The sequence below is a fragment of the Suricata suricatta genome, chromosome 5 (assembly GCF_006229205.1).
Source record: "Suricata suricatta isolate VVHF042 chromosome 5, meerkat_22Aug2017_6uvM2_HiC, whole genome shotgun sequence".
Lineage (NCBI taxonomy): Eukaryota > Metazoa > Chordata > Mammalia > Carnivora > Herpestidae > Suricata > Suricata suricatta.
The window spans coordinates 11,248,751-11,260,435 of record NC_043704.1 but is presented as its reverse complement, the minus strand read 5'-3'; the positions used below and the strand labels follow the sequence as shown (position 1 = coordinate 11,260,435).

The 11,685-nt window shown below is 45.2% G+C and overlaps 1 long non-coding RNA gene across 1 annotated transcript; it reads left to right on the top strand.

Annotated features, from left to right (window-relative positions):
• Positions 1-15: 15 nt before the first annotated feature.
• On the top strand, positions 16-11,247 carry LOC115291032. The gene is made up of 2 exons (XR_003908371.1): positions 16-113; positions 10,768-11,247. It is a non-coding gene; the product is annotated as an uncharacterized LOC115291032 (long non-coding RNA).
• The last annotated feature ends 438 nt before the right edge of the window (positions 11,248-11,685 follow it).

Genomic DNA, 11,685 nt, shown 5'->3' with positions numbered 1-11,685 from the left:
AGTTGTCTACTCTGGGGAAAGGATGCTACTGGCATCTAGTGGGCGGAGGCCAGGAAGGCTGCTCAGCATCCTGCAGGGCACCAGACAGCCGCACAACAAAGGTGTACCTTCCTGTATGTGAAGATGGTATCAGTTCGTACTGTAATGATGTGAGGATGGAAAGCATAGGGAAACTCCCGCTAGGTTGTCAGGAAAGCGCATTTCAGAAGCGCTGGGAGCAGGGGGAAGAGGGAGACGGTAATGGAGGAGAGGGGTGTGGCTTCAGGTGCCCTTGACAAGACCAGCATCCCAATAATATCTATTTTCTTTTTTTTTTTTAAGTTTATTTATTGATAGAGAGTGCGCGCCCTGGGGAGGAGTAGAGAGAAAGAGAGAGGGAGAGGGAGAATCCCGCAGGCTCTGAGCTGTCCGCGTGAAGCCCAGCGGAGAGCTCCATCCCAGGAAATATGAGATCATAACCTGCGCTGAAATTAAGAGTCGGATCCTCAACCGAGCCACCCAAACATCCCTAGCATCTATTTTCCTATGCTAATCTCAGAAGAAGAAAAAGTGCCACATTCAAATCATCTCTGCCACGTTGACTTGTGTTCTTTGGAGGCAGTTAAACAGAGGCATAACTTGAGTACTTCACTGAGACCACGCCCTTCACAGGTGACAGAAAAATAAACCCAGCTGAGAAAATCCCAACTTAAAGGGCATCGAGAGTAGGGAAATGATAAATTCGTCAGCCCGCCTTTTGACAAATTACTGTGTCCTGTCACTTGGATTCCCATGAATAATCTTGTCAGTTCCAATTAATTTGAATTAACCGTACCCTCTTCATATCAATAGCTTGGTGTTTCTATTACACTAGGGGGAATTCAATTTAAAATAGAGCAGGAACACCAAAAATACAAGTGACTCATTCACTTTGTATCGATGTGAGTTTAGTTGCTTTTGCCGTTCTCTGCCTGGGGGTTAGCACTTGAACTTCTTTCCTGCTGGTAAGTACACATCTAAAGGGGTGTTCTGTCTGATGCCACAGGCGACCCACACTGCTTCAAGGCCTTTCTGTATTAAGAAACAATAATTCTTGGGGCGCCTGCGTGGCTCAGTCGGTTAAGCATCCAACATCAGCTCAGGTCATGATCTCAGGGTTTTTGAGTTCCAGCCCGGAATCGGGCTCTGTGCTAACAGCTCAGAGCCTGGAGCCTACTTCCGATTCTGTCTTCCTCTCTCCGCCCCTCCACTGCTCGCTCTCTGTCTCCCTCTCTCTCTCTGTCTCTCTCTCTCAAAAATAAACATTAAATAATAATAATAATAATAATAATAATAATAATAGCAACTCTTGTTATCTGTCCTAAACTCTTAATCCTGAGGTATTCTGTGCAGACTTTTGCAAAGGCATAAAGCAGTGGTGCACTCTGGATAACCCTGTTCCATGAACGCCCCTCTGCAGTCTGTGTATGCGCCCCCCACCCCAGTGATACTTCCCACACGGAAATTTCCAGAGAACACCATGAAGTCAATGCTGCTGCAGCAGACAGCAAAGCCCGAGAAAAGTACCCCTCCCGGCCCCACAGGTCACACGCCTGGTTACTGGGCACACAGAGCACCAGGAAGGGCAGGAGGCCACACGGGGAAGGGAATGGACTCCTGCTACACGAGTTCCTCTCATCACTTTTCCAAGGCCCCCAGCGGATGCCGGAAACTTCAGAGAGTGCCAAACCATATACATGTCTACACTATGTTTTTTCCTATACGTATGTACCTGTGATAAAGTTTAGTATGCAAATTAGGCACAAAAGGGGCGCCTGAGAGGCTCTGTCAGTTCACCATCAGACTTTGACTCAGGTCATGATCTCACGGTTTGTGGGTTCAAGCCCTGTGTCAGGCTCCATGCTGACAGCTCAGAGCCTGGAGCCTGCTTCCGACTCTGTGCCTCCCTCTCTCTCTGGCTTGCTCTCTCTCTCTCTCAAACATAAATAAACATTAAAAAACATTAAGCACAGAAAAGATTAACATCAATCACGAATCATAAAATAGGGCACTTCTGACAGTATTCTGTAATGGAGTTATGTGAACGTGGTCTCTCTCTCTCTCAAAGTATCTTAGTGCACTGTCTTCATCCTTCCTCTTATGATGATAAGAGATGATAAAATGCCTCTGTGACGAGATGAATGAGGTGAGTGACGCAGGCACGGTGACGTAGCGTAGTCTACCTCTGACCTTCTGAGATGCATCAGGAAGCTCAGCTGCTTCCAGAAGGGTTGAAGGATCGGGATGAAGGGTGAAGGGTGAAGGATGTGGATATGTGTGCACTGTAAAGGTTTTTACAACTTTTCTGCGTATTATGTTGTCCTGACATTCTAAAAAATACCAACCCTTTCTGGCTCCAATTATTAGGGACAGCAAAGGGCCCAGCCAGGAGCGGGATATTGGAGAAATGGGAATCCTTTTGCACCATTGGTGGGAATGCAAACTGGTGCAGCCACTCTGGAAAACAGTGTGGAGGTTCCTCAAAAAGTTAAAGATAGAACTACCCTAGGACCTAGCCATAGCACTGCTAGGAATTTATCGAGAGGATACAGGAGTGCTGATCCATAGGGGTGCATGCACCCCAATGTTTAAAGCAGCACTTTCAACAATAGCCAAACCATGGAAAGAGTACAAATGTCCATTGACAGATGTGATATATACACACAATGGAATACTACTTGGCAGTGAGAAATAATGAAATCTGGCCATGCCATTTGGAGCAACGTGGATGGAACTGGAGGGCATTATGCTAAGTGAAATAAGTCAGTCAGAGAAAGAGAGGTATCATATGCCTTCACTCACATGTAGAAATGAGAAACTTAACAGAAGGCCATGGGGAAAGGGAAAGAAAAGTATATGTAGATACAAACAATGAGGGAGGCAAACCGCAAGAGACTTTTAAATACAGAGAATAAACCGAGGGTGGAAGGGGGCGTGGGGGCTGGGAGGGAGGGAGAATGGGTGATGGGCACTATGTAAGAACACTGTGTAAGTGGTACTAAGATGAAAGAACTAACCAGTCCAGAGCCACAAGCGTCCCCTGTGTGGCCATCACACCCCAGGAGACCATGCTTCTCTGCCTTAATCACGGGGGCCACCCCAGACCCCAAAGCCTGGGGAAATTGTTCAAGTCAGCCAATCCTAAACTGTTGTCCCTGCCCTGAATGGCTTTTCCGGAGGGAGCCCCAGGTGGAGTAAGCACTGTCCCCACCCTCTTGTCCCCTGTCTCTTGGCCACCCTGGTGTTTCCCCACATGGCCCTGCATGGCGAGCGGTGGCTCCCGTCCCAAAGACCTGCAAATATAAGACACTTTGTTGTTGTGTTTCCTGAGCCTCTCCTCTGTGGCCACACCTGCCCACCGTCTCATAAAAGAGTACAACACACACACACACACACACACACACACACACTGCATCTAAAACACACATAGAATGTGGAGAAGTCCAAAGCTGTTTGTAAGCTGAAGACAAGGACCTAGTGCAGGCCTCTTCTTGTTGCTTCCACATCTCCCAACAAAACTCAAATTCCTCCCTGCCGTGACTTCCTTCCTCACACCACGTGACTCTCTAAAGCTTTATCTGTGCATAGATTTCCGGCCCACTCTCCTGAGTGGTTCCTACATGTTATACAAATTTCCTCCCAAATGTCACCTCTTCCGAGAAGCCTCCTGGATTTTTCCAGCTCTGCTTCCTGGCTGTCTAGCCCCCACCATACTCTCTTCCACTGCCAGGCATTAGTTTCTTCATAGTGTGTGGACCGTCTGATGAACACTAGTAATGTGCACTGGGTTCTATGATTCCTGTCTCCACACTTAGCCATCTCATTTCTGTGTAGTAGGACAGGCTGTCCCATGGACGGGTGCCTGGCACAGGACAAGACACAGGTTCATGGAATTTCTTAGTTAATCCATTGTTGTACAAAGGCCCAGAGACAGGCCATCCAAGGTTACTCAGAGAGCTGTAATAGTTGAACATTTTGTTTGAGTCCAGAAATCTCTGCCTTCAAGCATTGCTTCAGATCATTTTATTTAGTTTTGTTTTTCTGAAAAAAAATTTTGAGTAACTGATGGGGACTGTCTTTCCCCAAGGGAAGCCCAGAAAAGCAACTGTATATCCAATGAAGAGCCTAGCTATTGCTTAGTCATGAATCAGAGTTTCAAGTAATTCTCAGGAATACTGAGTCTTGACCTTTCTCTTCCCAGGGTGCATTAGGGGCCACAGGGCTGTTGCACACACAGCTTCCACTTGTGAAGAGCTGAGGGCTCTGCATGTTCCCCTGAAAGCCATCAGTGTTTCTCATGCTCAGCATTGTTCCCTGGGCTTCCAAAGAAATGCACAATGAAATATCAGACTCAGGTTTAATACTACCTCCTCCCAAGTCCCTTGGACCATTAACCTCTCCCTGCCCCCTACGTTCTTATGTGGTTTTTTTTTTCTTATTCTTTCTTTGGTTCTTTCTCTCCTCATCAACAAACTTACACAGTCAGTGTCAGAATTCGAGTCTTAAAGATGAGAAAAACCAATCTCAGAGAGATTCAGTAACTTGCCCCCCAATAACACAGCTCACCGAGACAACACGACCCCAAAGTCCAAGGCATCTTTTCATTTTGTAGTAAATCCTTACAATCTCTTTTTGATCGACATAACATACAGAAAGGGGCGGGCATGTGAGAAGAAGAGAAGAGGGTGAGGCAGTAGGAAAGAGGTAGGAGCTTGGGCTTAGTAGGTGTTCCCTGTGAATCCGTATGAACATCGAGCAAAATTACTTACCCATCCTAAGGCTTAATTATCTCCTTCAAAAAAAATAGAGAGAAAACAGCGTTGCCCTAATTAGACTGATGTAGGAGTAAATGAGACATATGTGAAAAGTGCATTAGCCCTGTGTCTAATCCGTAACGTGTAAGTAAATATGTTATCCGTGAAACTGGGCAGAGGGACGTGAGTGTGTGCCGCTGCTGGTGTGTGCAAGAGTCCGTATGCCTGGGTCTGCGGTGAGCCTCTGTGTGCAACAGCTCTTATGATGGGAAGAGGTGGAAAGCCTAAGCTGACTTGACCCCAGGAAAACAGACTCACTTACAAGTGCTGTAATCCTGTGGGTTTTTTGTTTTGATTTTTTGTTTTTTGTTTTGTTTTTGTTTTTCTGAAATGCCAATCCCCAGCCACTGTTGGGCTGGAAAGTCCGAGAAAGCCAGGCTTCCAGAAAAAGCTGGAGGGGACAGTAGCAGGTGACAGTGGAGGATGGCAACCCAGACCACTTCAGGAAGCAGAGGAGGCGATGTGGGTGATTGCAGTGAGAAATGAGTATCTTCAAACTACTGGTTTTCTTAAAAATACTACTCTGTCCTTTTCCTAGTGAGCAGCGCTGACAAATGTAGCAAATAAAAAAATAAGAATGTTGAGGCACCTGGGTGGCTCAGTCGGTTAAGTGTCCAACTTTGGCTCAGGTCATGATCTCGCAGTCAGTGAGTTCAAACCCCATGTGGGGCTCTGTGCTGACAGCTCAGAGCCTGGAGCCTGCTTCCAATTCTGTTATCCATCTCTCTCTCTGCACTCCCCCTCTCACACTCTGTTCTCTCTCTCTGTCAAAAATCAATAAACACTAAAAGAAATTAAAAAATAAAAAATAAAAATAAGAACGTAAAGCACAGCCAGTTAAACTTGAACCTTAGATCAACAATGAATATATTTGTGCTGTAAATACATCCTGTATTTATGTATTTGGTAATTCTTGCTTTGAGCAGTGGAGTGTCAGTGTGCGCTTTCCCTGGGAACCATCGGAGATGTGACTGTGCTTGAAACTGTTGGCCCCCATGTGACAGGAATGACTGATCAGGGCTGGCCCTTAAAACACCAAATCACAGAATGGTTCAAGGGCCCTCCTGGGAAACCAAAACACCATCGCTAGTGCAACACTTCATTTCCCCTGCAGTGTCAATGAAAATCTCTTGTTCTGTGCAATGTCTCCAAAATACAAGTTCTTAATTTTTTTAATTCTCATAATACCTATTCTTTTCATTAAGATACCACCCATTGAGAAAGGATCTATTTCCTTCTTCCAAATACATGAAATCAGTAACACTTCAATGTATGTTTTTAATCCCTCCATCCCCATGTGGCATAACTATTATTAATCCTGGTGGAAATTTTCCACAAAGTCAGTGCTGCTTTAGTTCACGCTGTCAAGTTACCCTACAGTCTGCGAGGAATTACAAATATTTAAGCTTTTGTAAGCATTGCGATTTCTTTAAAAGTTCAGAAACCGCAGACTTGCCTTAAGGACTATTGTGAAAGGTTTTAACTAAGGGTTTGTGAGTCAAATTCTCTGTAAAGGAGCAAAAAGATAATTTACCTGAATAGGGAAAACCTATTTCAAAAACCCTACCTCCAAGAGTTTTGCAGTCACTAGAGAAGGGCAATGAGAGAATCTGTCCCCGTTGGTCAGTCTTGTGCTTATGTCACACGTAGGTGAATTTCAGTTGAAAACCTACCCCCTCCTCAGGGCAGGAGCAGGTGGTTTCCAGCGCACATGGCCCTGGTACCAACCCTGCTGCCACAGTCCTTGAGCAGAAATGCATTTAGTAATTGTTATCCAAGGGGTGGTTGGGGGGTCGGTTGATCGAGCGTCCGACTTCGGCTCAGGTCATGATCTCACAGTTTGTGAGTTCGAGCCCTGCTCCAGGCTCTGTGATGACAGCAGGTCCTCTGTCCCCTTCTCTTTCTCTTTCTCTCTCTCTCAAAAATAAATAAACATTAAAAAAATTGTTATCCAAGAAGTTTTTGTCTAGGAACCAGCAAAGCTGTCAAAGGATGGTTTGCAATGTTTCTTGTGCAAAGGATCCTCTGAGGTGCTTGATTTAGAGCCGATCTGTCTGCTGTGCTGGTTCAGTGAGCAGGGAAAGGCCCGGGATCCTGCATGTCACCCATCCGACCCCTCTGACCCGAGCATCAGGGTTTCTCTGAGCACGCCGGGCACACACTGTGCAACCGTGCTGTGTGCTGTCTAAGCCTCTCGGATCTATAAAGATGTGGGCAAAGTGGCAGGGACAACATCAGAGACACCTTACAGATCTCTGATCTCTCCAGAACTCCCATTCAGGGCAGAGAGAAAAGAGGGGAAACCACAGACCTCAGGATGCCCGGGGCACAATGAGCCCCGAGGATCCTTCTCGTCCTTCCCCAGTTCCTGGGCCTGGGAGTGACTTCGGAAAAGCCAAGCTTGAGAAGGCAAGTTGCAGAGAGGTTTCCTCTGCTAGGGGCCGGGGGAATGTGCAGGGGACAGGCAGGGCGTTCAGCAGCCCTGGACCCAGCCCGGCAGCAGCAGGTGCTGGCATTGGCCTGAGGGTGGGGGAGGGCAGCATTAATGCCGCAAAACGCTCCTCTGCTGTTGAACAGCATCTTCCTATTGCAAACACCGCCCACGATAACAGGTTTTGTGCCATCCGCTCTTCTGACTTAGGTAAGTGACCTAAAATAGCAAATAAAATTTTCCATTCATTACTCACTCAAGACCTTAGTCGATTCTATCTCTAAATGGCCACAAAATCTTGACCTGGTTACCTGGAGTCCTCCCAGTGTGACCTCTTCTAGGACAGGACTCATGTAAATGAAAACCGACAAGTAGCAAAAGAGAGATACAACCTCAGAGCTCAGCCTGGCTGCTTGAGTTTGGATCCTGGTTTAGCCCCTGCCAGCCAACTACTGGCAGGCTCCTGTTCTTTCATCGTTAAATCAAAGAAAATTCTAGAATAGGAACCAGGGAAGCCGGACAGGATAAGTACCAGGGATTCTTTGAAGCTTAAAACTGATGTCAACTTTGAGTCAACTGATGTCAAGTGCTTTGTATCAGGTATGTATTAAGTGCTCAGGAAAAATTAATCACCATCGCCAGAAGAGAGTGCTCAAAGAGTATTGATGTCCCTACCAAGTCCAGGGACAATCATAACAGTCTTTCTGCATATCACTAGGTAAGAAAGGGCTCTTGCCAATTGTTAGTTCTGTCCGTCCACCCTCCATGCCAAGGGACATCCATCTCCTTCTCTTCCCTAGAGCATGAGTACGTGCAGTATCTGAACTGAGACTCTGTTCTCTCTGAACTTTTTAAACCTGAGTTGATTAATTCATCATAGTTTTTGCTACAGACCTGAGAGCAATTCCCTGAAATGAAACAAGGGTTAATTCTTCTCTCTTTGTCTGTCTTCCTCTCTGTGTCTCCTACCGTCTTTCCTCCATTCTTTGATTCACGGGTTCTCTCTGCGTGCACGTGCATGTGTGTGTCTCATCCACATACATGTACACACACATGTATACACACCATCTTAAGACAGAAGTAGAACAATACGGAGAAAATACTCAACTGCCTAACTTTCTTTTTTTTTTTTTTCCTAATGCTTTATTTATTTGTGTGAGAGAGCGAGAGAGAGACAGTGTGAGCAGGGGAGGGTCTGAGAGAGAGGGAGACACACAGAATCAGAAGACAGGCTCCAGGCCCTAAGCTAGCTGTCAACACAGAGCCTGATGTGGGGCTCAAACCCACAAACCGTGAGATCATGATCTGAGCCGAAGTCAGCCGTTTAACTGACTGAGCCACCCAGGCACCCCTCAGCTGCCTAATTTTCTAACATAAGCTGTCTCATTTTATCTCCTCTGGTTCCACCGCCCACCACATGAACAGAAGTGAGAAACTACACAGTCCCGATAAAGTTAATGACGAGGAACACGCTTACTTCAGCCCAACCTTAAAATTCTCTGATTCCTCTCTTCCTCCCTCTCTCCACTAGCTAAGTTTCAGACACGTGTGAAGCTGAATGTCCTGGAAAATGGACGAGCATGTAGATTTACCCACAGAGAGGCCATGTTTTCTCTGCACCTCAAATGTTAATAAATACTTTGGGGCCCACAGTCAGTAAGATGAGCTAATAATCACCACTTCTAGCTCTTCAAGTCTGTTGCCATTAAGGACAAGGAAGGAAAGTCAGAAAGCCCCACATCCCTTCACTGGGGCCGTACTCGGAAGCTCTCACATCCAGACAGACCCCCAAAGGCCCAGTTGGTGGAATAAAGAGAAATACTGCAAGAGAAGTCATTTATTTTTTTCCAGCTTTACTGAGATTTTACTGACATATAACACATGTGGTGATTTGATGCATGTGTATATTGTGAAATAGTTACCAAAATAAGGCTCCATCCCCTCCCATAATTAGCATTTTTGCTGTATGGTGATAACACATGAGATCCCCTCTCTGAACAGCTTTCAAGTATATAACTCAGAGCTCACTTAAAGATAGCAAGGTCAGGGGTGCCCTGGTGGCCTCAGTTGGTTGAGGTCTGACTTTGGCTCAGGTCATGATCTCATGGTTTGGGGGTTCAAGCCCTGCATTGGACTCTGTTGTCAGCGCTGAGCCCGCTTAGGGTCCTCGGTCCCCCCACCCCTCTCCCACTCATGTGCTTTAGAGCGTGCTCTCTCTCTCAAAAATAAATAAACATTTTTAAAAAGATACCAAGAGCAAAACTGTCTAGCTCTAGGACCCTGCGGCACTTTTGTAGGGGATAAGGCAGTCGAGAAAGAAAAAGTAGAAGAGACTTAGGCTAAGATCATGAAGTCTTCTGATGAGACAGAAATATTTCCTAGAAACCAGGATGGGAAGTCAGTTTTCACAAACTCTTGTATTTCCCAGCTTCTGAAGTTGTGCAGGTGGTTAAAACAGGCATTTTACTTCTTAAACAATCAAGCTGGCCTTTAGAGTCTCAAGAAGACCCGGGCCTCTTCTCTGAGTCAGGATAGCTGTCTCCCCCAAATTTCCTGGCACTATTTCCCATAAGAGCTACAGGAAGGCTAGATTCCCTGAAAATGTAAAAGATTTCAGAATACAGAATGATCTTTATTTAATCAAAATCTCCTTCAGTGCTTCTGTTTTAGATGGTAATTTCTAGAATTACAGAGGGAAAAAAAGCCCCAGAAATTTTTAAGTTCGGGTAAAGAAATGAACCACGGTAGTTTCTACCTTCCAATATTCTATTTCACAACACTTATGCAGAAATTTCTGCCTATATATGCTTTTCTACAATGAGTCTTTCAAAAAGAAACAACACAAATGTAATGGTTTGCTTAGTAAATCAGATGTTCATATCTATAAATTTAAGTCTTTTATCCAATGCAAATTAGAATTGTTTTCCCTGAAGCATTTATGATAAAGAATGGTGTTCAATGGAAGGTTGACACAATTTATGTATTCTAGCAAACATCTGAGTTAGAAATTAAGAATGTAGGGGCACCTGGGTGGCTCAGTCAGTTGAGCGTCCGACTTCGGCACAGGTCATGATCTCACAGTTCGTGGGTTCAAGCCCCGCATCGGGCTCTGTGCTGACAGCTAGCTCAGAGCTTGGAGCCTGCTTCTGATTCTGTGTCTCCCTCTCTCTCTCTGCCTTTCCCTTGCTCATGATCTATCTCTCTCTGTCTCGCAAAAATAAATAAATATTTTAAAAATTTTTAAATTAAGAATGTAACTTAAAGAAATAAGATGCAACACAAGGAGACATTTACTTCTACCTTGTGTCCCAAAAACAATTTCTTTTTGGAAACTTCTAGAAATGTAATAGCTTTGTTAATGAATAGATTAATTTAATAGTTTATTAACTTCTGCTGCAGTATTCATGGCACAGAGAATGCTATAGTGGAATGAACGCCCTGATTCATCCAGCTCCTCTAATGAATGACTGGTTATCAAGGTCTTCTCCTCTTCTGTTTCCTCAGGTCACATTCCTCCGCCTCCTACTGCAAAAACGCTAACACCTTAAGCATCAAGTGCCAGGGGGACCAATCTGAACGCGGAGGATTGGCTTTTCATACCCAGGCAGGGCTTGTTTTCAGTTGTTTTTATTTCTGAAATGAAAAGCTTTTCCCAAGCTCTTTGAGGAAGTTGAGCTGCTCCGTGATTTAGCTGACATGTGACCAGTCCCTGTGGTCTCTGTCTTAGTCACCATGTTAACATCAGGGATGTGACCAGAGCCGCACGCTCCTACATGCGTACTTCCCAAAGCACTGGCGTGCTTGCTGATTTCCGAAAGGCAAGAGCCCTGTGTGGGTCCTTCTTCATCAGGCCACGGGCAGAGACACCCCTCTTATCCTGCCTGAATGGAGTCCCAACAAACATCCCCCGTTGGTCTGATTTCTTGCTCTCCCGACAATTCCTTATGCTTTTCAGGCTCTTAAAAATAAAATCTAAATTCATTACTTTTGTGTTTTCTTTTATGTACTACTTTAAACAGGAAATCAATGTTACTCAAATAAACAGAATTTAAGTATAAACAAAACTGGTAACTGTACCCCCTCCCCCCCCCCCCAACCCCTGCCAAATTTAAAGCATACCCAACCTGATTAGCCAGGGATGAGAGCCAAAATTATCTTGCCACGTGTGTATGGCTGATCACCCACAAAAAACCCAAAAGGAATCGGTGTGATGCAAAGGAGACTTCAGATAAATACATTTATGTTAAGAGTAAATGGAAAATTTCCTTCCACCCCAAATTAGAAAGTGATGGTACAGAGGAGCAATAAAATGTTGCAGAGATAACAGATGCGTTGGGGTTCTTCTGTTTCAGACTTTACCCAAGAGAAAGAGACAGGGGAGTTGCCTAATCCTGGTATCACGTTTCCGGCTGTGACAGGAAG